Here is a 27,753-nt window from a genome sequence, read left to right as displayed (position 1 = left end):
AAATCAGGCTTGCAGTTGTGCATCTCTGAATAGGGATCAATGGGGCAGTGTTGTGCATCTCTGATAGGGATCAATGGGGCAGTCTACTCCCTGCCTGTGCTACTGCTGCATTCATTCATAAGTCTGTTCCATTCCATTTCCCCATCTATCTATTTTCCACTCGGAAATTCATATTTAAATGAGTATTTATGTACATATTTTAATGCACTTTAAAAATCATTTCTAAATGTATATTATTCTAAAATACACATTTGCAAACAGATTTGGGTATTTATTTGTTATTTGAGAACTGGACCCCCAAAAGCGAGAGAATGCATTTTTCTGGGTGGTAATACAAATCTGATCAGCTCCCAGCCATTATTCTCTCTTGTTTTTAACTGTTTTTCTTTGGTTTGAAGTGAGTTCTTCATTGTTTCTTGCTTCTTGTTTTCTTATTTGCTTCATGTTTTGTAGCATGTCATGGTATCTGTTGCAAATAATCTGCGGACCATACATATAATCAATAACATACAAATAAAATTATAATCCATGTGGGCTTGAATTCCTCAAAAATAAGAACATATTTTGCATTTTTATGTTGTGAACTGTCCTGTGACGAAGGGCAGTATACAAACTTAATAAATAAATAAATCCCCCATGAACCCCAAACCGGCCAGAAACAGAAATGATTAAGGATGGAAGATTCCTTCCCCCGCCAACTGACTTTGCCAGCATAAGTTGAAGTTGCTACAGGTGGAATTAGGTAAATTGGCAATCTTCTCTGGGCCAGAATAACCTCTTGGAAAGTGATCTCGATTTGCTTCATTACAACACCTGCTTGCAATAAGATGGGATCTTATCTATTTCTGTAATAAAATGCCATGGTAGAACTGTGTCCTTAATTATCCTACTAAATAATGGGACGCATTTAAAGCCTTTCCACTCCATCTCCCACCACTCATTAGTGTCCTTTATGAGTTATTTGTCTCAACGTTATTGCATTTTCATTTAATTTTTTTTCCTAAGGAAAAAAAAATTAGGTTCAAATGCAAATTCATTCTGGTACACATATAAAATGAATACATAATTAATGGTTCTGTTTCAGACATTTTAATCACCCAAAATATGCTAAGTGCTTCTCAGAACAATCGTAAGGCAAGTAAGCTAAATATCTGTGTTGAGATTCAGTTTATATTGTGAGTTTACAGGGGGTCAGATGCCAAGTTATGATCAACTGCAGTGTAACCTGGGGAAATATATCATCTAAAAATGCAGTATGCTTCTGGATGCAATACTAAGCACTCTTACTAGTGAGTAAGTCTCATTTAACTCAGTAGGGCATACTTTGGAGAAAATGCTGAGGGTCACAAGGCTCTGATATATGGAGGATAATCTTGGAATGTAAGTTTTGGGTGTTGACTCCACAGTGTCTTAAGAGGCAACTGGCTAATTCAAACAGGGGCAAGTGATATAATGCTGATAAAGGCTCTTTGAGGTATATGATGTTGGGCATGCCCTGTAGTGGCTTCCTTTCTGATCAGAAATTATTGTTCATATTAATTTATTTAGGGAAATCCATGCTATTTGTAGATGTTCACACTTTTTAATGTCATATTCCTTTGCGGAGGGACTAGCAGGTGGGGCTATTGGTTTATTGTGTTTTGGTTCTTGTTTTTATTATGTACTTTGTAGTTTTATTCTGTATTTTATATTGTGAACTGCCCTGAGATATTCGGATTAAGGGCGGTATACAAAATTAACAAAAACATCATCAACAACGGATCCTGCAAGCCCTTCTGGTTGCAAGCATAAAAACCCACCATCCATTACTCAATGGTCTTACTGCAGTTTCTACATCTGAATACTTTATCAGTGTCATAAGACTTTTGAGTCAATGAGACACATGCAAATAATAATGGGAGAGGATTAGGTAACAACTATTTCAAAGCACTCTGTCTCCAAGCCTGTGCTAAACTGCCAACCTATGAGCTAAACTCTAATGCCGATCATAAGCTCTTCTGGGTAGTAATTGTATCTGTCTGATTTTGGGTAAGGAACTACCACTCTACTAACATGAAATCAATGTTGCATAATTGGTGTGGTGATTAATGATGTCATGGTAAATATGCTGTCATGCAGAGTGAAGAGATGACCTTCTATTTGGGTTTTTATATATCTCCATAGCTGAAGAGACTTGCTGAAGAGCATTACAAAGGCATTTCAAAGAGCCCACCAGTGAAAGTGAAAGAAGGGTCACTTGCCCAGGCAGGCACATTATGTGACCCATGAGAGCAACAAAATAACCAGACTGTATAACTGAGATGGGATAAAATCAGGCCAAATATTTATTGAGAGCAGCAGACAGGGCAAGGGTTGGCATGGCATTGGGTCCCAGGATCAAGTCATCATTCCACAAGCCCCATACTGATGGAATGCATCATTTCCACCCTCATACAAACAATGTTCTTCGGCCTAACTAAGGAAAGCCATAAGTTTACTGATAGAAAGGTGAAAAAGAACCAAACAAAGTGCCAATCAGGTTGAGAGGGGGGAGGAATCATTTCTGGCCCTGTCAATCAATGACTTAAAATTGTTCAGTTAAGGCTCTAGCCCAAGGGCAGGTGGGAAGCTCTCAAAGCAAAATGGCTGTGAGCCCAAGTAGGAGCAGCCTTATACAGGCTTCCCTTCTCCTCTTCAGCAAGGGCTCATGGGACAGCTTTTACCCATCACACAGAAGATATAGTCATACCTTGGGATAAATACGCTTCAGGTTGAGCACTTTCAGGTTGTGCTCAGTGGCGACCCATAAATAACGGAGCGTGTTACTTCTGGGTTTCGCCACTCGCGCATGCGCAGACAGTCAAAATGACGTCACACGCATGCGCGGAAGCGGTGAAACGTGACCTGCGTATGCACAGACGTGCTGTCGCGTCTTAAGTTCTGTTGGGGATGTGAACGGGGCTCCAGAACAGATCCCATTCGCATCCCAAGGTACCACTGTACTGGGCAAAACCTTGCCCAATATTTTGCTGCAATCTATGGGTCACAGTGTCGTCGGGCAAAGGCATCCTGTGCTTACTGGACATGAAACGGGGCTTCTATGCAAGCTGTTTTTTGAACATTCATCCTGATGTGTTTTCACAAGTTTGGTGAGCAATTGCTATCCCACATAATCCAGGGCATCTGGAAGAACAATTGAATGAGCAATTGAAACAAAGCACAATTTGGGGGAAGCAGGTTAGATGTTGAAGAGTACTGACAGACCCTCCAAGTGTCCCAATTTTCCAGGGACAGTCCTGGAATTACAGAAGCCATCCTGGTTTCCATTTTGATCCCAGAATGTCCTGCTTTTCCTTTTTCCTCTATGCCTCGGAGAACAAACAAATGATCTGTGTGTGCAAAAACAGATTCCTGTGTATCCTGAAATTAAATAACCGGAACTAAATGAAGCAAATGGTGAAGTAGGCATATGAAGCCCTTCCTATAATTTTGAAGCAAAAGGTCACCAATCCACTTTAAATTCTTTCATCACAATGCTTCAGCAACCAGCCATTTCTTAGGAAAAGCAGGGAGTGTTGATTCCTTTATTGTAAATGGAACCTTACACTGTCTCCTCAGAAGTAACTCCCACTGTATTCAATGGAGCTTACTCCCAAGTAACTGTGTAAAGACAAGACAGACTTACACTGTAATCCTAAGTATTTTTACTCAGAACTAAGTCCCACTGAGTTCAGCAGGATTTACTCTCTCGTATGTTCCTGATCTGGGATGTGGGTGGCACTGTGGGTTAAACCACAGAGCCAAAGACCTGCCGATCAGAAGATCAGTGGTTCGAATCCCCACGACAGGGTGAGCTCCCGTTACTCGGTCCCTGCTCCTGCCAACCTAGCAGTTTGAAAGCACGTCAAAGTGCAAGTAGATAAATAGGTACCTCTCTGGCGGGAAGGTAAACAGCATTTCCGTGCGCTGCTCTGGTTCGCCAGAAGCAGCTTAGTTATGCTGGCCACATGACCCGGAAGCTGTACGCCAGCTCCCTTGGCCAATAAAGCGAGATGAGCACCACAACCCCAGAGTCAGCCACGACTGCACCTAATGGTCAGGGGTCCCTTTACCTTTTATGTTCCTGATCATTCTCACATTACATTTTCTATTATTTATTTATTTATTTCGCATTTTCCCAATAGGGACTCAAAGCAGCTTATTGCTAAATTTTTATTTCATTCTATTTATCTGTAGAAGGTGTACATGATCCCTGCCCTGATACATTTTTTTCTTTACAACAATCTTGTGAGGTTGATGAGACGGAGAGGTTGTCATTGGCTCAAGGTGACCAATGTTGATGTGTATATGACTTCTATGTGTGCAGTGAGATCAAGCACGGGAGAAGCTTCCTGATGTAGAAGAGGATGTCCCTATTTTCATGTTGGAGGGAAATGTTGGAGGGAATGCACTGAATCGGCATTAATTGTGCAATCTGAATTTGCTGGTATGTGATTGAATCCCTGAGATTGGGGGCAGGTGGGGTTACTACACAACTCTGCCACTGCTCAATATATTACAGCTGAAAAGAGGACAAAGTCTCAAGAGCCAATAATTTATAAGCTTATTTATTGTTTGTTTGTTTGTTTGTTTGTTTGTTTGTTTGTTAAATTTAAATCTTTGTCCCCAAAGGAGCATAAAGTGGCTAACAATAAGTGATGAAGCAACAAGAACTTTAAAAAAAAAATCCCAATACACTTTCAGACTGGGAAAGATCTCAATTTAAAAGGCTAGTTGGAAGAGGAAGGTCTCTAGTAGGCATTGAAAAGACAACAGAGGCTGCATATAAGGTGTGAGATGATCTTTCAGGTATATTTCAAGTTTAACCCAGATTAGATCTTGGAAACTCTATGGAGATAGATGACTCTCCAACTGGGGGGGGGGGGGAGAGCCAGTTGTTAGAGCCAGCAAGCAGGGAAGGAAGTTTAGATTTCACTTCTAAGCACTGCTTGAGAGCACATAGTGATGCCACTGCAACAGCCTTAGGATCTACAGTTGTAAACTACTTGTAGAAGCACTGCTTAGTTACAGTGTTATTAGATGATGCATAGAGATGTTGGAGAATTCTGATAAAAGCCTCAGTTGGCAGGTTCATGCACACATGGGTACAGAATGGCAGAAAGGGGAAATGGAAAAATGGAGTCTGAAATCTGCAAAATTCAAGAGCTACAGCTTGTGACCTTTTTATCATGCAAAACTCAAATGTATGTAAGCTAAGTGTTTACAGTGCAGCAGCATCGAGCACAGTTGTAGATCTGAATCTATCACAAAGATCACTGTGTTTCCTATGCAGTGGTAGCTCGGGTTATATATGCTTCAGGTTACATACACTTCAGGTTACAGACTCCACTAACCCAGAAATAGTACCTCGGGTTAAGAACTTTGCTTCAGGATGAGAAGAGAAATCGGCAGCAGCAGGAGGCCCCATTAGCTAAAGTGGTGTTTCAGGTAAAGAATAATTTCGGGTTAAGAACGGCCCTCCGGAACGAATTAAGTACTTAACCCGAGGTACCACTGTATTGTTATTATTATTTATTAAATTTCTATAACACCTGAGGATCACAGGATGCTCTACAATATAAAAACTAAAATACACATAACATGAACCTTAGAACTGTTTTAGAAAGTGGTTTGTTAAAGCACGTGATGGATGATGTATCTCCATGTATATACAGTTGGGAGCAGAAAATGATCTGAGTCAGGTTTTGCATTCATTCATCCAACAGGGAAGTTATTTGTTCCTTGCAAACTTTCATTATCACAGTAGAACAAAGGAGGGGGGCAGAAAGAGACAATAATTAAAGCCCTCAAAGAGCCATATACTAAGGCTTAATGTCAAATGTGCAGTATCCTAAAGTACAAGATACCCACGCTAAAGCAATAAAACGAGTTCTGCATTTCTAATAGTTTTATTTATTTTGTTTATATTTAATACAAAGCAGGAAAGGAATCCTGGTCTCCGTACATCAAAAAGATGCGACATGTTAGCAAAACCGTGGTGCAAAAAAAGAGCCATAAACAATGCTTTTAATTCCAGGAGCGCTATATTATGGATAAACAAAAGCACAAAAATGAGGCGATAAAAATAAAGGGGAATCCAGTCCATCAAAGCAAATGTGCTAAGAGTATGGCACTGTAAAATCATCCTGATGAAGGACCCATTTCAAACGCTCGCTAACTGAATCAATGGCTCCATATTTATTTTATTTAATGAGCGGCCTTCCACTAAAGGAAGCTTCACATTTCATTTAGCCAAGGGCTGATTCTCACAATGCAGGATTCTGCCTCCTCCTCTCCAGCACTTAGCATAAGAGGAGACCCTGCTGTTTCAGGCCAAAAGTCTATCTAGCCCTAACATCCTACCCACATTGGCTAGCCACACATCTATGGGAAGATCGCAAGCAGAAATGGAAGGGGATAGCTCTGTACCACATTTATGCCCCATTGGTCCACAAAAGTCTACTTCCTCTTAAAAATACAGGTTGCATACAGTCACCACAGCTAATTTTGTGTATGGCTTTGTGATTTTTTTAAAAAAAATAATACAAGTTAAAAAGAGCAGAACATCGACTGCTGCATTGTTCTTAAGTCTCCTCCCACTCGAGAGAGGGGGGAAAGCAAGAACTAGGAACCTACTTTAGGCAATAGGAAGGGGCAGAGGATGATTAATGAAGGATAAGGCTAGCAAAGGCTACTACTAATAATAAGAAACACCTTCCAGCAGCAATTCAAATGTTTAATGCCAAAGTTGTCCCTAAACTATTATATGGCTGCGAAGTATGGACTACAGCAATATCAGGTAACTTGGATCGCCCACTTCACATGTTTCTGAGATCTCTTTCCGGCGTCCCAAGATGTGTCTCAGGTGCAGCCTTACGTCTTGAGTTCGCCCAGCCCTCAATTGTAAAACGAGCATGGAGTCGAGCCATTTCCTACAGCTCCCACCTACTACCATCGGATGCTCGAATTAGAGGTGGTTTCTCCAATCTGATCCTAAGAGATATTCATAATTCTCCTTGGAAAACTACAATTAATCTCAAATTCCGCTCTCTTCTCAATTTGAACCGCAAAACTGTTTTTAATTTAGAGTGTATAAGCCCGGCAGCCCTACCTCTAATCAAAAAGAAGCTGCAGCAACTTGACTTCTCTAACACAGCTTCCCATGCAAGAGGGCCGTGTTCAGGCTTAGCCCTAGCTATTCCACCCCCTGAAGGGATCCCTCTATACTGCTTTACAATTCCTTCGGAGGCTAAACGAAGGGCCTTTACCTGTGCCCGTCTCAACTGTTTTCCTACAGCAGTTCTGTCGGGTCGTTACTCCAGAGTTCCCAGCGCAAATAGAACATGCTCCTGCAATGACACGGTTCTGGAGACTATGGAACATGTAATGCTCTTCTGTCCCAACTGGACAGATGAAAGATCTCGGTTCCTAACTCCTCTCGTGAACAAGCTTCATCTCCCAATCCAGCCTTGGATAGTGTCCCTTCTTCTGCAGGATTCTGACCGTTGGATTACCGAGATGACAGCTAATTTCCTGCTTAGTGTGATGAAGAGGAAAGCGGCACCAACTCCTTCCTCAATACCACAGATGTAGTCGATACGCCGCACAACTGAACCTGTTTTTTGTATTCTCTGTCACTCAATGTTTTAAATCTCCCGTTACCTTTGTTATCCCCATTCTCTCAAAGTATTCGCCCAGAACGGCATACACTTTTATCTCCCCACCCCCATTTTATGTTGTTATTTCTATGTATATTATGCTATGGCCGCATGGCTAATGCAATAAAATCATTATATATAATAATAATAATAATAAATTTTATTTATATCCCGCCCTCCCCAGCCGAAGCCGGGCTCAGGGCGGCTAACAACACTAAAATAGTGCAACATTATAAAAACATCAAAGAATTAATTAAAATCAAAATTGATGGCAACCATAAACTAAAGTATTGTAAAGATTGCCAAAGGAGGGAGTCAGGCTGCGCCCTGACCAAAGGCCTGGTGGAACAGCTCTGTCTTGCAGGCCCTGCGGAAAGATGTCAAGTCCTGCAGGGCCCTTGTCTCTTGTGACAGAGCATTCCACCAGGTCCTAGGCCGTATAGGGCTTTGAAGGTTAAAACCAGCACCTTAAACCTGATCCTGTACTCCACCGGGAGCCAGTGCAGCTGGTATAGCACCGGATGAATGTGATCCCGCAGCGAAGACCCCGTAAGGAGTCTCGCTGCGGCATTCTGCACCCGCTGGAGTTTCTGGGTCAGTCTCAGGGGCAGCCCCACGTAGAGCGAGTTACAATAATCCAGTCTGGAGGTGACCGTCGAGTGGATCACAGTGGCTAGGTCAGGGCGAGAGAGGTAAGGAGCCAACTGCTTAGCTTGGCGGAGATGAAAAAATGCCGCCATTGTTATAGCTGCAATCTGCGCCTCCATGGAAAGGGAGGCGTCGAAGATTACACCCAAACTCTTAACGGACGGTGCTGGCACTAATTGCACCCCCACAAGAGATGGGAGTTGCCCCCTCAATCCCATATCGTCCCGTCCCAGCCAGAGGACCTCTGTCTTCGAAGGATTTAACTAGTCACAATGGCTATGTTCTACCTCCACTGTCAGAGGAATTTCCACTTTCTGGAAATCTCAAGTTCAGAGAACTGCTCTCCTGCTTGAATCCTTCTTGTGAGCTTCCCATATGCATCAGGTTGGTCACTGTGAGAACAGGATCCTGGACTAGATGGGTCATTGGCCTGATCCACCAAGACTCTTCTTGTGTTTTTATGGTCTTATGAAGCATTTCTGATGCTTCCTGCCATCCCAGGAACTGATTTCAGGAGTGAGATGGAGAAGTCCAGAAGAAAGCACAGTCTGAACTGGAGAAAAGAAACAGAAGGGAAATGTGCATAGAATTGCCCCTTTAGGTATTACCGGGGAGGAGGCACAGATTTGCATAAAGTTTGCATTTGCCAATTTATACCTAGCGGTGGAAATAAATAGGGTAAATAAAAGTCATTTCTCTCATTTAAATATAAATAACAGAAACACACTATAACTCACCATAGTGAGGATGGCTGTGACTAGGTGTTTTGTGTGCCTACAGAGTCTGTTACTCAGGTGCCAACCATTGATGGACCACTTCAAGACACTCCCTTGTTCTCCCTTCTTAGGGTTCTGTATCTCTGGACCAGGCAGTCTTTCAACTAGAGGACATTTTCAAATGAAGAACTGTCCTCTGTAAAGTTCTGTCCCAGAATTGCTACGAGCTGCACTACCTAGCCCTGTGTACACACAGGAATAAGTCCCATTGCGTTCAATGAGGCCTGCTCCTACAGAAGTGGCAAGAAGATTGCAGCCCAAACTTCTGTGGTATAAAACACTGCATATCTGAGCACATCTCTTCATCACTGCTATTATATTCAAATTAATGAAAACCACTCTTGGGTGACAAATACGCAGGCAATCTCAACTTGGGGATTTGTTCCAAGCATTCAGAAACTTGATTTCTATTGTGACACAGGTCGAGCAGTCAGGCAAATTCAGGATGAATGAGGCTTGTTGCTATGTTGATGAGGAGGAGACGGAATGATTCACAATGTACTATGACCTTCCAACCACTACTCTCCTATTCCCTGTGAAAGCTAGAATGTTAAGCCATCATCATTGTATTCACATTCTCTCAAGATTCGCTGAAGAGATTTTTATACCCATACACTTCAGAGCTCAGTCACGCAGCTAACACTTGAAGTAACCACAATGCGCTGGTACAAAGGCAAGTGTCGAAACATACTGGCATGAACACTGATTTACTGAGAATCAAAAATCTAGAGCTCCGCAGACAGATAAGGATGAGTGGAGCTGTTTGGTTCCACTTCTGAAAGCTTTGCTGGAGCCAGGAATGTATACTTTCCACTCTGACAGTACTTCAGAATAGCTTGCAGAATTAAAGTGGTTTCCACAACCCACCATTACAGATATGAGGAGATGAGGATGGATGAATCTGTCAATTTCAGATTCTCTTAGTTAAGCATTTATCCCATTTTATATTCAGCTGGCCACATTTCTGTATCAGTGTGTTACTTTAAAAAAGAAAACTCGTGAAAATTCTTCAATATCTTAGTGGGTGCTTTTTATACATAATTTTGCATACAACTGTCTCCCTCATAGTTTCTCATATGAAACTCTCATATGGGTTTCTCCCTCATATAATGTTTTGGATGTTTGTCTTAATTAATATTAAGACACTCCTCAGGGAATGTGCAGGCGACCTTGGAACAGACAGCTCACAGAAGAACCCCGACCAAACCCAAGAGGAGGCGTGTAGTGGTGATAGGGGATTCCCTACTGAGGGGAACAGAAGCAGTGATCTGTGGGCCTGACAAGATGTCTCGGGAAGTGTGCTGTCTCCCCGGGGCTAAGATCCAAGATGTAACTGAACGACTGCAAAAAATCATAAAACCCACTGACGAATACCCCTTCCTCTTGGTTCATGTGGGAACCAATGACACTGCAAGCAATAGCCTCCAGAAGATCAAAAGAGACTACGAGGCTCTCGGCAGGAAATTGAAGCAACTAAATGCACAAATTGTCATCTCGTCTGTCCTCCCAGTTGAACGACGTGGGCCAGGGAGAGAGGGGAAAATAGTGGAAGTGAACAGCTGGCTTCGCAAATGGTGTAAACAGGAACGGTTTGGATTCTTAGATCACGGACTGCAGTTTCTTGAAGATGGTCTTCTGGCAAGTGATGGGCTGCACCTCACAACGGTTGGGAGAAATGTTTTTGCCAAAAATCTCAGAAACCTCATCAGGAGGGCTTTAAACTGACTAATGTGGGGGAGGGAGACAGTGCTCCTGAAGGTAGGAGTCTATCAATTAATGAAGATGATCATCCAAATGTCATAGACCAAATGGAGCAAACAGCACGCGGACCTAGTGGAGGGAGGAAAAAATCCTTAAATAAGAGACATGGGGGAATGATTAATGGACTTCAATGTCTGTACACTAATGCGCAAAGCATGGGAAATAAACAAGATGAGCTTGAGCTCTTGGTACAGCAAACTAAATATGACATAATAGGCATCACTGAAACCTGGTGGGATAAGTCCCACGATTGGAATGTAATAATGGGGGGATACAATCTATTTCAGAGAAACAGACCAGACAAGAAAGGAGGAGGAGTGGCGTTATATGTCAGGGATGTGTATACCTGTGAAGAGATCCAAGATTTAGAACCTCAAAGCCAAAGTGAGAGCATTTGGGTCAAAATTAAGGGAGAGAAGAATAACAGAGACCTCATTGTGGGAGTTTACTATAGATCCCCAAGCCAAACGGAGGACATAGATGCTGCCTTCCTGGAACAGATGGCCAAGCATGCAAAAGGAAGGGAGATAGTAGTAATGGGGGACTTCAATTACCCGGATATTTGTTGGACGTCAAACTCAGCCAAGAGCATAAGGTCAAACAGATTCCTCACTGGCCTTGCAGACAACTTCATTGTCCAGAAAGTGGGAGAAGCAACAAGAGGAACAGCCATTTTAGATCTGGTCCTAACCAATGTTGATGACCTGGTTAGTGGGGTAGATGTGGAAGGATCATTAGGCGCGAGTGATCATGCTCTTCTGAAGTTTACTATACAGCGGAAAGTAGCAGCCAAGCATACTAGGACTCAATTTCTTGACTTTAAGAAAGCCGACTTCATAAAACTTAGGGAAGTGCTGGGTGAGATCCCATGGACAGCAATACTAAAAGGAAAGGGAGTTCATGATGGCTGGGAGTTTGTTAAGAGGGAGATAGTAAAAGCACAACGTCAGGCAATACCAATGAGACGAAAACATGGAAGGTGCCTAAAGAAACCAGGGTGGCTATCTAAAGAACTTTTAACTGAATTAAGATTAAAAAAGGATGTGTACAAAAAATGGAAAAGGGGGGAAACCACCAAAGAGGAATTCAAACAAATAGCCAGCACGTGTAGACACAAAGTCAGAAAAGCTAAAGCACAGAATGAACTCAGGCTTGCTAGAGAGGTTAAAAGCAACAAAAAAGGCTTTTATGGGTATGTTCGTAGCAAAAGGAAGAACAAAGAAACAGTGGGGTCACTCAGAGGAGAAGATGGTGAAATGCAAACAGGGGACACAGAAAGGGCTGAACTCCTCAATGCCTTCTTTGCCTCAGTCTTCTCCGATAAAGAAAACAATGCCCGACCTGAAGAATTTGGAGCAAATGATTCAGCAAAGGAAACACAGCCCAGAATAACTAAGGAGATAGTACAAGAATATTTGGCTAGATTAGATGTATTCAAGTCTCCAGGGCCAGATGAACTGCATCCAAGAGTATTAAAAGAACTGGCAGATGTGATCTCAGAACCACTGGCAGTCATCTTTGAGAATTCCTGGAGAACAGGCGAAGTCCCGGCAGACTGGAGGAGGGCAAATGTTGTCCCTATTTTCAAAAAGGGGGAAAGAGAGGACCCAAATAATTACCGCCCAGTCAGTTTGACATCAATAGCAGGGAAGATTCTGGAACAGATCATTAAGCAAACAGTCTGTGAGCACCTAGAAAGGAATGCTGTGATCACCAATAGTCAGCATGGATTTCTGAAAAATAAGTCATGTCAGACTAACCTGATCTCGTTTTTTGACAGAATTACAAGCCTGGTAGATGAAGGGAACGCAGTGGATGTAGCCTACCTTGATTTCAGCAAGGCATTTGACAAGGTGCCCCATGATATTCTTGTAAAGAAGCTGGTAAAATGCGGTCTTGACTATGCTACCACTCAGTGGATTTGTAACTGGCTGACTGACCGAACCCAAAGGGTGCTCATCAATGGTTCCTCTTCATCCTGGAGAAGAGTGACTAGTGGGGTGCCACAGGGTTCTGTCTTGGGCCCGGTCTTATTCAACATCTTTATTAACGACTTGGATGATGGACTCAAGGGCATCCTGATCAAATTTGCAGATGACACCAAACTGGGAGGGGTGGCTAACACCCCAGAGGACAGGATCACACTTCAAAACGACCTTGACAGATTAGAGAACTGGGCAAAAACAAACAAGATGAATTTTAACAGGGAGAAATGTAAAGTATTGCACTTGGGGGAAAAAAATGAGAGGCACAAATACAAGATGGGGGACACCTGGCTTGAGAGCAGTACATGTGAAAAGGATCTAGGAGTCTTGGTTGACCACAAACTTGACATGAGCCAACAGTGTGACGCGGCAGCTAAAAAAGCCAATGCAATTCTGGGCTGCATCAATAGGAGTATAGCATCTAGATCAAGGGAAGTAATAGTGCCACTGTATTCTGCTCTGGTCAGACCACACCTGGAGTACTGTGTCCAGTTCTGGGCACCACAATTCAAGAAGGACACTGACAAACTGGAACGTGTCCAGAGGAGGGCAACCAAAATGGTCAAAGGCCTGGAAACGATGCCTTATGAGGAACGGCTAAGGGAGCTGGGCATGTTTAGCCTGGAGAAGAGGAGGTTAAGGGGTGATATGATAGCCATGTTCAAATATATAAAAGGATGTCACATAGAGGAGGGAGAAAGGTTGTTTTCTGCTGCTCCAGAGAAGCGGACACGGAGCAATGGATCCAAACTACAAGAAAGAAGATTCCACCTAAACATTAGGAAGAACTTCCTGACAGTAAGAGCTGTTCGACAGTGGAATTTGCTGCCAAGGAGTGTGGTGGAGTCTCCTACTTTGGAGGTCTTTAAGCAGAGGCTTGACAACCATATGTCAGGAGTGCTCTGATGGTGTTTCCTGCTTGGCAGGGGGTTGGACTCGATGGCCCTTGTGGTCTCTTCCAACTCTATGATTCTATGAATATGTACATTGTTATGCACACTTTCTCCTAATATGCACACTTTTTAAAGTGAAAAACTGCATCACCAAATTAAGAAGAGTGTGAATTTTGAAGAACAGCTGAATTTCAGTTTCCATATTATTTTAAGAGACAACCAGTTACATTGATCTGCATTATAACTAAAGCCAAACCAAACTTCTCTTACTTGTTCTCCCACACTCCCATGTGGGGAGAGGCTAAGGATGACCTGCAAACATGGGGGGGGGGTCCTGTGGTGTGGTTTATTTGTTTATGTGGTTTATTTGTTTTTTTAAAAAACAATAATTGTCATGCTCCTGTCCCAAGACACTTACACCTGAGAGTAAGGAAGAGACCTCTATACAGGCTGAACAAAAAGCACAGGATCCAAGTGTGATTCCAAGGCGCGCACACAAGACAAGAGACTCAGAATTGAACAAAAGCAATGAAGATGTCCCAACAGTTGTCACATCTGTCCCATAAAGCCTTTTACAGGTGGGGTGGGGTGGCCTCACTCACAATACTCTCTCACCTTATGAGACTGCCACCCATGCAAACACAATCTCTGCCTAGGTTGGTGCATTTGATCAGGGGCAGATTTTTGGTCTTTCAAATTTCAGCAGTGCCCTGTGTGAGGCCAAAAATTGGCACTCCATTGCTTCTCACCTTCTGTTCCGCTCAATTCACTACATCATAGCTGTGATGCCCTGCAGCACTCCCTAGGCTCAACAACTAGTGTGGCAGAACTGGTTGCACTGCCCTAAATGCAGAGGTGATGCCTGGTTCTCAACAACAACCACCTGTCTTGCCTTCATGATTCCAGCTCTGCCCAACTTCCTTTTTCCCAGCCCCTCTCACTGGCTGCTCAAAGCACTTTCTGCACCCCAAGAGGCTCTGAAGTTCACAGGAGTGGCAAGCAAAAAGATCTATAATCTCAAGGGGGAGAACATCCTTCTCCACAGCTGCCAGCCCTTAAGGCCTCTCAACTTCTTCTCGCTCTTCTGTCTGGGGCTTATATACTACTATGAGTGACACTGATGGAACTGAGGGGCCCATTACTGGTTCTGTACAACCTTTCAGCCTTAACAAGTGCCCCCAATCACGAAGAATTATGGAAATGTGGTTTGTTAATGGTGGTATAGGCTACCAGGATTCTCCATGACTGTTATAGAGGTATAATAGTGCTTTAAACATATGGTGTGGGTGTGACCTAAGAATGCATGGGAAGCTATGAACTGGGCTAGCCTATTTTAGACAGACCTTAATAAAACTGATTTTCGGTGTCATGAAAAGGAAGCAAATGTTTAGGCATTTATATTGTTGCAGTTTTATTTTTTACAGTCTGTGAGGGGAAGATGTGTTTGTAGGGTTTTCTGCCTCAGCTGCCCAAATAAATTGCCCAGCTTTGATTTCTGGAAGTGGTGGTGTCGTTTGCTGCATAATTGTGGGGATTTTCATTGCAATTTCATGTGAGAAAATTTGGGGTGGTATGCAGCTCTTTCCCACCGTTTTAAATCAGCATGATATTTAAAATTTAGAATGATACACATGGTATTTGGATCAAAAAGCCACTGTTTCATAACAGGTAATGCAGTGTAAAAGGAACATTAGGCTCCAGGGTAGAAGTACTAGCATTATAATCACAAAAAACTAATACAAAAATCCTCACGTCTGAATAGACTCTTCCACTTGCCCAAAGTGTCGAGTTGTGGAAACATTACAGCAAGTATGGCCTATGTTCTGGAATTCTTTCTGGCTCAACAAGGTCAATAGGTTTGTAGCCTGGATTATTTTAGAGACAGAATCTTCCCCATCCCTTTCCACAACTAGGAGAGTCTGCTTGTGCATGACTAGAGTTAGTAAAGAAACAGAACAAGGGGGAATTACTTAGCAGCAGAGAAGAGGTGGATTCTACACACATATAAAAATGTTCTGAAAATGCTGTTTTAAAAAGTGTTCTCTCTCTCTCTCTATATATATATAAATAAAAATTTCCATAAGGTTCACCATCATCATCTAGTGTCACATTGTATATTGCACTTAAAACACACTTAAAACGTTTTATTTGCGGCTGTACAGCTGATTAAGACTAATTAAGTCTCTGATAATCCAGGAAAGAAGTTTTATGGGGTGGGGAAAACACATGAACAGCTCTCGCTGCAAAGATGTCTGCTTTCTTAAAACTTACAACAGCTGAACCAATAGCCTTCACTTCACCTTTCCAGTTTTGCTGAGCTGGACGATGCTTTATTGGCCATTGCATTTGAGATAAAGCATTTCCTCCTCTCCTCTCTGGTTGTTAATCCTGTCAAACCATCATGGTCATTAATTTCCATCATCTGGGCAAACTGTTTGTTTCTCCAACATGGCAATAGACTACAGGGTCTCTTCTGACACCATTAATTGTTTATAGTGCATATGGCAAGACACTGTGCCTCCGAACTATATTGTTGCATGCCTCCCCCCAAATCTCTGAGTGGTGCAAGATCCCAGGGGTTCCAGGTGCTTGTTCAGGGTTCGTATTTCCTTTGGAAATGAGACACAGCAGAGGCTGTGGTGTCTTTATGATAGATGGTTTATCTACACATATATACAACCTTAGCCTATGAAGGAGCAGTTCAGAGCATTAACACCCAAGAGGGCCTTCCTTCCTTCATAGCCGCAATCTTTGATTCAAACGGGAATCAAACAGTGTTCTGACTCTGTCTTCTAAGTTTGCTGTTTGATTCTAGTTCACATCACTCCAACTCTCACTCCTGCCATTTTGTCTTTCTAACTACCTGTGAGTTGAGGGAGGGGCCCCCATCCATTTACAGTCTTGCCCAGAATCCCTTCCTTTGTTCCCTTAATGGCCCACCACCCAGACTCTCAGCTGAGTGGGAAGCTAGCCTAGTTTGTATTTTAACACTTTGCTGGATCCTGGGTTTTTAGGATCTCAACATATAGCCAACTCCTCACCCCAAAAATACATTATAACAATATTAACTGCCTGTATAAAAGCAGCAGCACAACCACATTGATTTAGATCAGAGATTTTTCAACCTGGGAAACTGAGTAAGTATCACATGCCAGTGTGGATGGAGCCAAAGGCAAAAGTGGGTTGAACAATCAACATAAATTTTACCTTTGTACAGCAGGGCAGTTTCTACACAGCTAGCCAGCCACCCTTTTCTATCCTCCATCAGGCAAGGAAGAGTTCCAGACGAAAAGACTTAAACATGCTCAGTATTTTTCCTTATCACCTTCCTGCCAAAATACAAATATCAAAACAGACCAGATTAAGAAACAATTCAACGTCATAGTATTAGTGGGCATGAAATTGGAAATTTTGGAATTAACTACATTGCTCTTTTTTACATGGTTCTCTCTCTCTCTCTCTCTCTCTATATATATATATATAAGATTAGTTTAGATTGCCATGCTTCTTTCCCTTCCAAATGGCTTCTAGATTTTCTCTGCTCCCCAGTTCACCCAAGTTTCAGGAAGAAAAAAAAATTGGAATTTAGAATTCAAAGATTTGACAAAAGGGGTCTGACATGTTATTCCCACTAGCAGGGGCACCAAGTTGCCTCCCCCACATTGAGGGGGCATGGTCATGTGACTCATCATGTGATGTGCCACATGACACCACCTGGTAAGTGCTGGGCAGGGGTGGCAAGCGTACTTGTTTGGCCCGGCCCCCACCTGGTTTCTAGGCTGCCAGGCAGAGGCTGGGAAGAGCAAAAGCGAAGATCACCTTCCCTATTCACAGCCCCTGCCTGGCTCCCAGGCTCCCAGGTGGCCAGGATTGGTGTGTGTATGTGTGTGTGATTAGTTCAGAATCTTATTTCCTTGTATTGCTCTTACAGGCTTCTAGCCTGCCCTTTACTGTTCAGCCCCAGGGCAGGTTATATACAGCTCAATATAATATGTAGATTGTTCTTTACCTACCTATCTAATGATTTGCCCACCTGATGCCCTTCAGACATTCTAGACTCTTGGGCTAATAGGAGCTGTATCCCAAAAAGAATATGGAGAGTGCTGGGTTGTAGAAGACTGCTTTACAATGAACAGAAGGATAACAGGGAATGGATCTGCAGACTGTGATGCTTCATATCTTTGGGTTTCATTTTAATAGTAAAAAATTGACATGGAAGGGATGTGGGTTGCAGGCAGAGAGAAAGGTTGAGGGACACCTGGATATTTGGAAGATGTTCCCAGCATACGGAGCAGCAAGGGAGAATGGGTCTTGGAGTCTTAGAGCTTACATAGCAGGGAATAATAGATGGATGTAGCAGTATTTTAGCCTAGTGCCTCTGTTGATTAGGCTCTGTCATATCAAGGAAACTGGGCAGTAGTAAGCAGCCAGTCAGTTGTTCTTGGCAGCCCTCCTGATTATCTAAGGAACAGAAGTCTGATGTTGTGACACATTCAAGTGACCAGGGAAAGGGTTTTCTACAACAGCTACAACAGCAGCCTTCATACTATCCTATCTAATGCTGAAGGTGATGATACCTGAGCATAGTTACTAGATCACAGCTCTGTCCTCTGAGGCTAGAAGATAAACTCAAATGACAGTTGAGCTCATATCGTTGAAAACTGCCTAGATATATAGGAGAAGACAGAGGCGCACAAGAACATTGTCATATGGATTGCCACCACAGTGCAGAATCCATAAGTATTCTAAGGTACACTTTTAAAAAGTTGATCTGCATTAGATGTAAGCGAAAAGACTGTAGCATACATTATAGATAGAAAAGTGACAAAATCCGATAGGGCTCATTTTTACACCTGTCTCATGTAGCAAAATGCCTGATTTGCAGACACCCTCATTACTTCAGTATGACAAAATAGCACAGATCAAACACTTCAAAGCATCACGGAAATAACACACTTGGAGGAAAGTTACCTACTTTTTATCTCTTTTGCTAGAACTTTGCAAAAAGGAAAGAAAAAAACCCACGAAAAAAGCCCACCCTGCTCATTTGCGATGGAATTATTTGTGCCTGTTGCTGTGTGTGACAGATTTCTGCAAATATAAGTTGAAACAGGTGGGGAGAAAGCAACCATTGGCAAATAGAAAATTCTAGAAAACATTAAATGAAATGGCCCCCCAAATTTCATCATCCACTAGTTTTTTGAAGAACACATGGGAGCAGAGGCCCCAAAGCTTGCTTTACTGTGCACTTCCCAGTTTTGAATCACATTAGATTGTGAGTATTTGAGCATGGACTCTATTATATTTTAGTCTATGTACAGTCCTTTTTAAACATGCAGATGCTTTGTAAGTGTTAAATAACAACAAAAGCAGCAGTCATAATAGTGTCCTGATCCAAAGTCAATTCATTCTGATATAAGCCTATGCTGTTTGATGTGATCTATTCCCAGGTCCACACAGGACTGAATGGCAAGTTTCACTCAAAGCCCCAAGATCCCAGGCCAGCTGAAGTGTCAAACCAAATACTGTGCTCTAGTCCATATCATTTTCATATATTCCATTCTTACTCACAAAGCAAAATAAGTAAATGTAGGTTTTTGTTTTGTTTTGTTTTTAAAAATCAAATGAACAAATAAATCAATAAAATACTAGTGTGGTGTTATGACCTGGACTCTGAACTGCAATTTCTCTCTTAAATTCCTGCTTCTGCTCTACCTTGAAGTTAAAGGGGGCCTTTATCAAGCTCCATCCTCGGTCCTGTATACCTGAAGGAGGCTAAACGGCCTTGGTCCTGTATACCTGAAGGAGCATCTCCACCCCCATCGTTCAGCCCAGACACTGAGATCCAGCGCTGAGGGCCTTCTGGTGGTTCCCTCATTGCGAGAAGTGAGGCTACAGGGAACCAGGCAGAGGGCCTTCTCGGTAGTGGCGCCCGCCCTGTGGAACGCCCTCCCATCAGATGTCAAAGAGATAAACAACTACCTGACATTCAGAAGACATCTTAAGGCAGCCCTGTTCAGGGAAGTTTTTAATATTTAACACTGTACTGTTTTTAACACTTGATTGGGAGCCGCCCAGAGTGGCTGGGGAAACTCAGCCAGATGGGGGGGGGTATAAATAATAAATTATTATTATTATAATATTATATATCCATCCTCTATGTATCAGCTTCATAACTGTAACACCAGAAGAGCAAAACTGACCTACTTTATGGGGTAGTTGGAAAGTCAAAGGATCAATGATGGCTTGTGATGTGGGACAGAGGTGGTGGTGTCCTCCTGGCTCTGCAAAAATCATCAGGATGGGGACAGGGAGAGGTGGGGAAGCTCCAGGCTGCAATGGCAGGCTTGCAAGTGTGTGTGTGCACCTGTGGGGCTCTAGACACTAGATCGTATTCAACTTTACCACTGCTGTCTTGCCCTTGTTCATACCCATGCTAATGAGTGCAGCGCTACTGGGAGAAAGCCACTTCCGAGCTGAAGAGGAGGTAGGGTTGCGGGCCCCACGCCCTCCCCACGTGCGCGGGGGCTGACTCACAGCCCCTGCGAGATTGAGGGAATCCTCAGGCGCATCATCTCCTTGGCCAGCCAATCGGCTGGCCAGGGAGGCGTGGCCCGGGCTATTTAGGGCTGGCGCGGCTAAGGATTTCCCTCTCTTCTTTACGCCAGCTGCTCCGGTTTGGCTCTCTGACATTGCTATGGACTTTGGTTGGCCGCCGTCAAGGGGCCTGGCAGGAATTTTTCCATTTGGCAAATTGGCACCAGCCATTTGGTTTTTTCGTCTACCTCATAGCAAATCATCACAACTTCCTTGGCATTGGTGGTTAGGTATTGGTAGGGGTATTTTTATGCAGATGAGGGGGGAAGGAAGCGCTATCACCTACCCCCAAATTGAAGGGTAGTCCGGTAAAGGATTCCGGGGGGCGTTGCCCTGTCCGAAGCCTATGGAGGTGTGGGCCTAAGGCACGCCCCCGAGCAGTGGCCCTGGGGGAGCTCCTAGTTGATGTACATCAGCAGGACTCCCCCTGCTGGCAGTTAACCCTTGCCAGTCTTTAAGCAATCAGGCTAAAGCCGGTTAGTCGATTGGACTAATGCCTAGGCCAATACCGCTCAATTCCTGCAATCAGTAAAGTTGTGGCCTTTTTCGCCCATGAACCTTAAATGCTGTGTCTTGTGTCTTTATTTTCCAAGGGGGGAGGTGGGACTCACCACGCAAAACCATTGTCCTCTCCATCTAATCTGTCCATGTCAAACAGATAAAACTCTTAACAGCACAGCCCTATGTGTTTTTACTTGGGTGTAAGTCCCACTGTGCTTAACAGGACTTTTCCCCTTAAGTGTGGTTAGGTACTATCTAAACTGCTAAGCATAATTGTTTATTTTTTTCTGTTTGGGTTAAATTGTTATAACTTCAATAATATATGATCTCTTTTGTATGTATGAAGATGTATGAAGAATTCTAAGTGAATTTTGTATTTGTACCTGCACATTGCAATCCCATCAGATTCAATAGGATGGTTCAAGAAAGCAGCACCGGCGTGTGGGGGTGTGGAGATGACTTTATAATAAATTATAATAGAACAGAGATGTGTGAATAAGTAACCTTGAAAGTGTCCCTTTACAAACAGTAAATCTCTGCACTTAAAAAAATAAAGAAAGAATGCTACAATTTGACCTGTAATTCCAATAATGAATACACAACTGAGATACAATCTACACTGAGATAAAGAAACACAGCTTAGTCTCGACACAACAGGGCATGCCAATCAATTGCTATTGATTGTTCATGATCCTACAAAGGATAAAGACGTCATCTCTAGTATTTCCAAATTTGTCATGGCACAAAAAAAATACCAGATCTAAAATGAATTATACATTTAAATTATGAGAAACTAAGGCTGTGCAAATACTACTTACCTGGTCTGGCTTTTGGGGCGGGGGGGGGGCGGGGGGGCATCCTGAAGCCTTTCCAATTTCTTTAAGAACAAAAGAAGAGCTGTGTTGCATCTGGTTAAAGGGCCATCCAGCCACCATTCTGTTCTCACATCAGCCCGCCAGATGCCTCTGGGAAGCCCACAAACAGGACCTGATTCCCAGTGACTAGTAGTCAAGGGCACTCTGCCTCCAATGGTGGAGGTGGAGGTAAAAGGTAAAGGACCCCTGGAAGGTTAAGTCCAGTCAAAGGTGACTATGGGGTAGCAGCACTCATCTACCTTTCAGGCCGAGGGAGGCAGCGTTTGTCCACAGACAGGTTTCCAAGTCATGTGGCCAGCATGACTAAAACACTTCTGGCACAACTGAACACCATGATGGAAACCAGAGCACACGGAAACGCCATTTACCTTCCTGCCACAGCGGTACCTACAGTATTTATCTACTTGCACTCACATGTTTTCGAACTGCTAGGTTGGCAGGAGCTGGAACAGAGCAACAGGAGCTCACCCCATCGCTGGGATTTGAACGGTCAACCATCTGATCGGCAAGCCCAAGAGGCTTAGTGGTTTAGACTACAGCGCCACCCACGCCCCATAGGACATAACAATCATGGCTAGTAGTCACTGATAGTCTTAACCTCCATGAATTTGTCTAATCACCTTTTAAAGCAATCTGAGTTTGTGGCCATCCTGATATCTTGTTATTCCATAGTTCGCACTGTGTGGAGAACTTTCTGTCTGCCCTGAATCTCCCACATTTTGGCTTCATTGGATGACCCTGGCTTTTAGTATTATGAGAGAGGAAGAAAACTTTTATCTGTCCACTTCTTCCACACCACGCTTAGTCCCGTCCCCCCCAAAGAAACCCATTGATCATTTTGGTTTCCCCATCTCTAGTTTCCTTTTTGTGGTGAGGCAACCAGAACTGTACTTCAATATAGATAAAATATGTAAAAGTCATGCATCTGCAAATAATTGTTCCAGGTGGTAAAATGTGGAAATTCTATCTGCTCTCTCTATAGTTTTCAATTAAGGGCCCTGAAGCTTAGATCCATCGCTGCTTCTGCTATTTTAGATAAGTGATGTGGTTCTTCTGGATTGATTGTAAAGAAAGGATAATGTGCACTGAATACATTTCTGTTGCTTAGTCTCTTGGGAGTTGGACATGCCTGCTCTACACCATACATGGGCAGTTTTGTATATCTTTATCATTTCCCCTTAATCATGTTTTAAAAATCCCTAAGAGCAGCTTATTTATTTCTTTGCTTTTTTAAAAAATAGTAATAATATCTGGTTTCATTACTTAATATGAATTTGATGAGGGAACTGAATTCTCCTTTTCAAGATGGGCAATGCCAAGTTTTGCCATCAGTCCAGTTCTGCCCTTGATACCAAGACTAAACCTAGATCTGATTCCCACCAATAAAAAGCACCAAACATTCCAGAGTACACGAAATATCAACTCCCACCAACTCTACCCCAAATAACAAAGCAAAACAAAAACTCCACCAAATGCATTTTGAAAGATCAGTGACTTGATATGTCTAAACAGGTGTGTGAAAAAGATACTCTGGCTTCCCATTTCTGTTTAATGAGAATGTACACCAGTGACACCTGCAGACTCTTCATCAGATCCTCGAGAAAGTAACTGGATCAAGTTTCTTTAAAAAGAAGAAAGAAAAATCAGATAGCACAAGTTATATGTAGACCCAGATGAGTTTGGGATTGTGCTGAATGAACTGAGCCAAACTTTGTGATGAAACAAACAACATTCTAATAAATCGGGTCCTCCCTTAAAGATTAGGACGGTGAGACCTGGAAAACCGACACTCTGTGTTGTGGGTGGGTGGGTACGATTGGTCAGCCACAACACCCAATTGGTAGGCCCTCGAAGCTGGATGCAATCTGGCCAATGGGACGCAGTCCAAACGGTTCAAGGGACCTACTTATACCCATGCACGTGACCCAGAGCTTCCTCTTTCGGCACATGCATTCGGAACACCAACAGCGTGTCCTCTGTGAGCCGAGAGAGAGAGCAATTTACCTTCAATGGATCGTCCTAGTGATATCTTTCTGTTATCCCTTCTTTTAATTCCTTTCACCCTCTTCTTTTTCCCTCGTTTTAATTTTAGGTTAATCCTCCCCGTCCTTGCCCTTCCCTTACTAAGAGGGGCTTTTGCCCCATGGGGCTACGGGCCCTTAGCACTCTGTTTTAGAGCTTTTTGATAATTTCCTTCGGGTTCCTGAGTGCTCCCTTTTGCGGGGCTTGCCGCGGATTCCGATTTTATATTTGTGGCTTTGTGTAGTGTTTGCTAATCCCTCTAAGGGCCTTAGCTTATGAGCCGGTTGATCCGGGGGCTCCCGGAGTGCGGAATCACTGCGGCCCAGAAAAAACCTCTGCTCAGCGGCCCCTCTTATTATTTGCGGAGGAGATTTCGCCCACAGGGCTTTTGCCTTTGGTGCTTTTGGCTGTGGAGTTTCCTCTGTTTTCCTGAGTTCTGGGAGCAGCAATTTTGAGCGGTTATAGCCACGCCTTTATTTTAAAGAGCCTTGAATTGAGTTTAGTGGGGGCAAAAATATTTTGAGTTATAGTGATTGTTTTGTTTGCTGTTTCGGCTTTTGAGAGTTCCCTCTCTGTAAGCCTGGTGAATTCTATACCCCGCCTCCCAATTTTAAGGCTGGTTGGGGGAAACTACTGGGGCCGGTGGCCATTTTCCCTGGCTTATTTTGGTGGGAGCGCCATCTTGTTTTGGCGGGAGCGCCATTTTAATGGTTAAGAGTTAATTTATTTATTTTGTAGTGTGGGAGAGCTTATTGAGATGCCTGTTAAAAGGAACCCTAGTCCTTTAGGACCCATCTCAGTCGCTGCGTTCAGTGCAAGCCCCAGCAGTTCCTCAGCAAACGCTGGATCATCTGGGTGCTATCGTTGCCAATATTGGCTCAGACACTGCAGCCTTGACAAGGTTGAATTTGGACTTGAGTCATTGGCTCAGCAGTTTGGGAGGCAGCCTGATCCCCAGCCTGGCCCATCCTCTTCTTCTACTGTTTATGAAGCCCATGGTCCCTCCAATGCAAGTAAAGGGAGCGAAGCTTTCGATTCCTCTGGGGCTTTGTTTCCCCAATTACAGTTTTCCAGGATTCCAGCCTCAGCTAGTCCCAGGGGTCGTCCCAGGAGTATGGGTGGAGTGCTAAAAAGTTGTAACATGACTTGGGGATTCAAAATATATTTTGGTTAAATTAATATAATTTAGTATAGTATTTCTTGGGAAGTAACATTTGTGTAAAATTGCATGGAAATCATAAAAAATGATTGCCAAGTATTTACAGTTATATTATATATTAATATTATTTGTTATTTGATGTTTTTATTATTAAGTAATGCCCGACATTTTAAGAAGGTAACATTAACATTTTTTGTTTTCTGAAAGTTTGAGTGCTGCTTCTCCAAATGCAGACTTACCAAGCTACGTGTCGTTCAGTCACAAAAATAAAAGCAGATCTGAATTCCTCATACCCAAAAACATATTTTGAATACCCTTCCCTGAAGAAATTTGCAAAAATTAAGCTTCACCGCACTAAATGACACATTTCATGGACCCAAAGGTCTTTTCCTTATCCCATGCTTTCAAATCACAGGTCCAAGTGGTTTTCCTTTTGCTCCATCACTTACCCCAGGAAAAATCACTGCTTTCCACTGAATGCAACAAATGTCAACCCACAGAAAAACCAATTGATTCCCCGCCCCCTCAATTCATCAGAATACAGTGGGTTTCCTGGGAATGGAGGGGAGGTGGGACAGGCCCTCTATCTTCCTTTCTCTTTTCACACAAATTCGTACATCTAGATTGGTAGGCGAAGGGATATTATTTGGTTTCTTATTTATTAAAAACTTTTCAGTTTGCAAATGGGAGAATCCTATCTCAAAACAAATAATGATTGTGATTTGAGCATAGCTGCCAACTTACAGATTTGAAAATAAGGGACCAGCAGCCAAAATAAGGGACCTGCAGCCTCACCTGTTCCAGGCACTCCAGTCTTCCTGTCCTCCTGCAGTCTGGTCAAACTCATGCTGGTAGCTTTGAGAACACTGTCCAACCAACTTTTTAACCAGAGGTTCAACTACATAGAATCTGAATCACATGCACCACAAGGCCTATGCAGCCTCAATTTAAGATGGCTCCCCGGCCTGGCTTTGCACTGCAAAGTTTGCAACAGCACATGCAACAAAATGGTGTCCAGCATTCAAAAAACCCCTCAGCTTGCATTAACTAGCCACACACAAGGCATGCAAGATCCACCACCCAGTCGTTCTTACACTTCTTACTGGGTGAGCAACACAGCCAAGCAACACAGTTGGAGCCTCCCTCCTCCCTGGCTGGCAGGGAGGGAGGGAGGGAGAGGAGCTGCTTCCTTTGAAATTTAAGGGACATCATTTAAGGGTCATTTAAAGGACATCCATCAATAAGGGACAGCAGCGGGACATGACGCTGGAATAAGGGACTGTCCCTTCAAATAAGGGACACTTGACAGCTATGGATTTGAGATTTCCCTTAGGGCCCTGCAGAGGAGAAACACCCTCCACACTTGACTTGATCTTGATAAGTCCCCCATATTCAGTGCCCCACCCAAAAATGCATTTTAAATGTAATGCCACTTTCAACACCACCACTGGTTTGCCTCTAAGACCACAATGTAGTTCAAATCAGGATAAAAGCAAGCTGTCACCCCCACCCCAATGATCCTCCCAGCAGCACCCCCCAGGTTGCCCAGTCCCAGGCATGCAGGAGGGCGGAGTTGGCCAGCTGCCTCAGTGTCTCGCTGACTTTGTCGACCCCGAACTTGGTCGCAGAGCCGCCCACAGCAGAAAGGCCCGCCAGTCAGTCAGAGCATCTGGATTCAATTCTCGGGCCCTGGACTCTCAGCCTGGCGCCCCTGACAGCCCGGCACCTGGGTGGCCCGCACCCCTAGCCCTGCTCGGAGTTGTTAAGAGACTCCTATTTCCGTCAGAGGAAAAACACATACCTATCATGGTTAATGTGCACAACTCCCTCTACAAAGGGCCTGCCCAAGGCATTTTGGCTCTTGAGGTAAAGCACAAAATGGCGTGCGCACACACACCCAGGGAAGAAGGGGCAAGTGAAGATCTACATCAGGAACAAGAGAGGAATAAAGATCAACATCAGGATCTGCTTCTCCTCGGGATCCTGCTGCCTGAGGCGGTCGCCTCACCTTGTCTCATGGGTTGGCTAGCCCTGCTTCTATACGGTCAGAAGATGTGAATATTCCCCATGAGGCATGGTGAATGTCTCCTTAATTGATGAACTCGCATTACCCCAAACATGTCCATGTGTATGCATCTAATTAAAGCTTCAAAATTATTTACTTAAAAGCTTCACAATAATTTTCCATCATTGCTCTAAGTAATAAGCAGGTTGCCTACTTCTCTATAAATTCGTGAGAAAAAATGTCTAAGCTCACACTTCAGGAAAAGGCTGTATTTCATGTTGTGCTTCCTTGATAATGTCTCCATAATGAAACCTTCTGGGAAGCCTATCTACCCTTGTACCTGCATCTCTTGATATAAAAGGGAAGAGAAAGGTTTCTATAAAACATGCAACACTTAGTGTAGCTTGAAAAATCTGATGTATTTTGTGGTTCTTTTTCCAAAGATCCTGACCTTGTGATATATATAATTCATAAACACAAAGGTAAATATTAAATCGTAATTGAGCAAGGCAGAGTAATGAAATATCTGTGAATCCAAAATTTAAAAGAACTGTGCAATTGCTTTACAGATGCATACATATTATTTCTGAGGGGTTTGATATATTGCAGCAATATACGCACACACACACATACACAATGGACCCTCCAAAAATGAATTAAATTCGTTCCGGGGCTCCGTCCACAACCAGAAAAGTCCGTAGGCAGAGGCGTCTCTGCTGCGATTGAGCGCTTCTGCACATGCGGCGAAACCCAGAAGTACCGCATTTTGCGCCCCATAGGACGCTCCGGCCCATAGGACGCACCTAGTTTTGGGGGGGGGGGGAATAAAGAAGAAAAAATTTATTTCCCCCCCCA

At 43.3% G+C, this 27,753-nt stretch overlaps 1 long non-coding RNA gene across 4 annotated transcripts; it reads right to left on the bottom strand.

The window, feature by feature from the left end:
- Positions 1-170: 170 nt before the first annotated feature.
- LOC310698885 lies at positions 171-27,639 on the bottom strand. Of its 4 annotated transcripts, none has more exons than XR_014521776.1 (5): positions 23,242-24,054; positions 18,317-21,734; positions 16,947-17,064; positions 16,011-16,127; positions 171-480 (listed from the first exon to the last, which is right to left on the bottom strand). It is a non-coding gene; the product is annotated as an uncharacterized lncRNA (long non-coding RNA). The 4 variants fall into 4 exon arrangements; XR_014521778.1 differs by lacking the exon at positions 171-480 and having other exon boundaries at positions 15,851-16,127; positions 18,317-18,404; positions 21,656-21,734; XR_014521775.1 differs by lacking the exons at positions 171-480; positions 23,242-24,054 and adding an exon at positions 25,689-27,639 and having other exon boundaries at positions 15,851-16,127; positions 18,317-21,714.
- Positions 27,640-27,753: the final 114 nt, after the last annotated feature.

The sequence above is a fragment of the Podarcis liolepis genome (assembly GCF_965112155.1).
Source record: "Podarcis liolepis genome assembly, chromosome: Z".
Lineage (NCBI taxonomy): Eukaryota > Metazoa > Chordata > Lepidosauria > Squamata > Lacertidae > Podarcis > Podarcis liolepis.
This window is presented reverse-complemented; position numbering and strand designations above follow the sequence as displayed.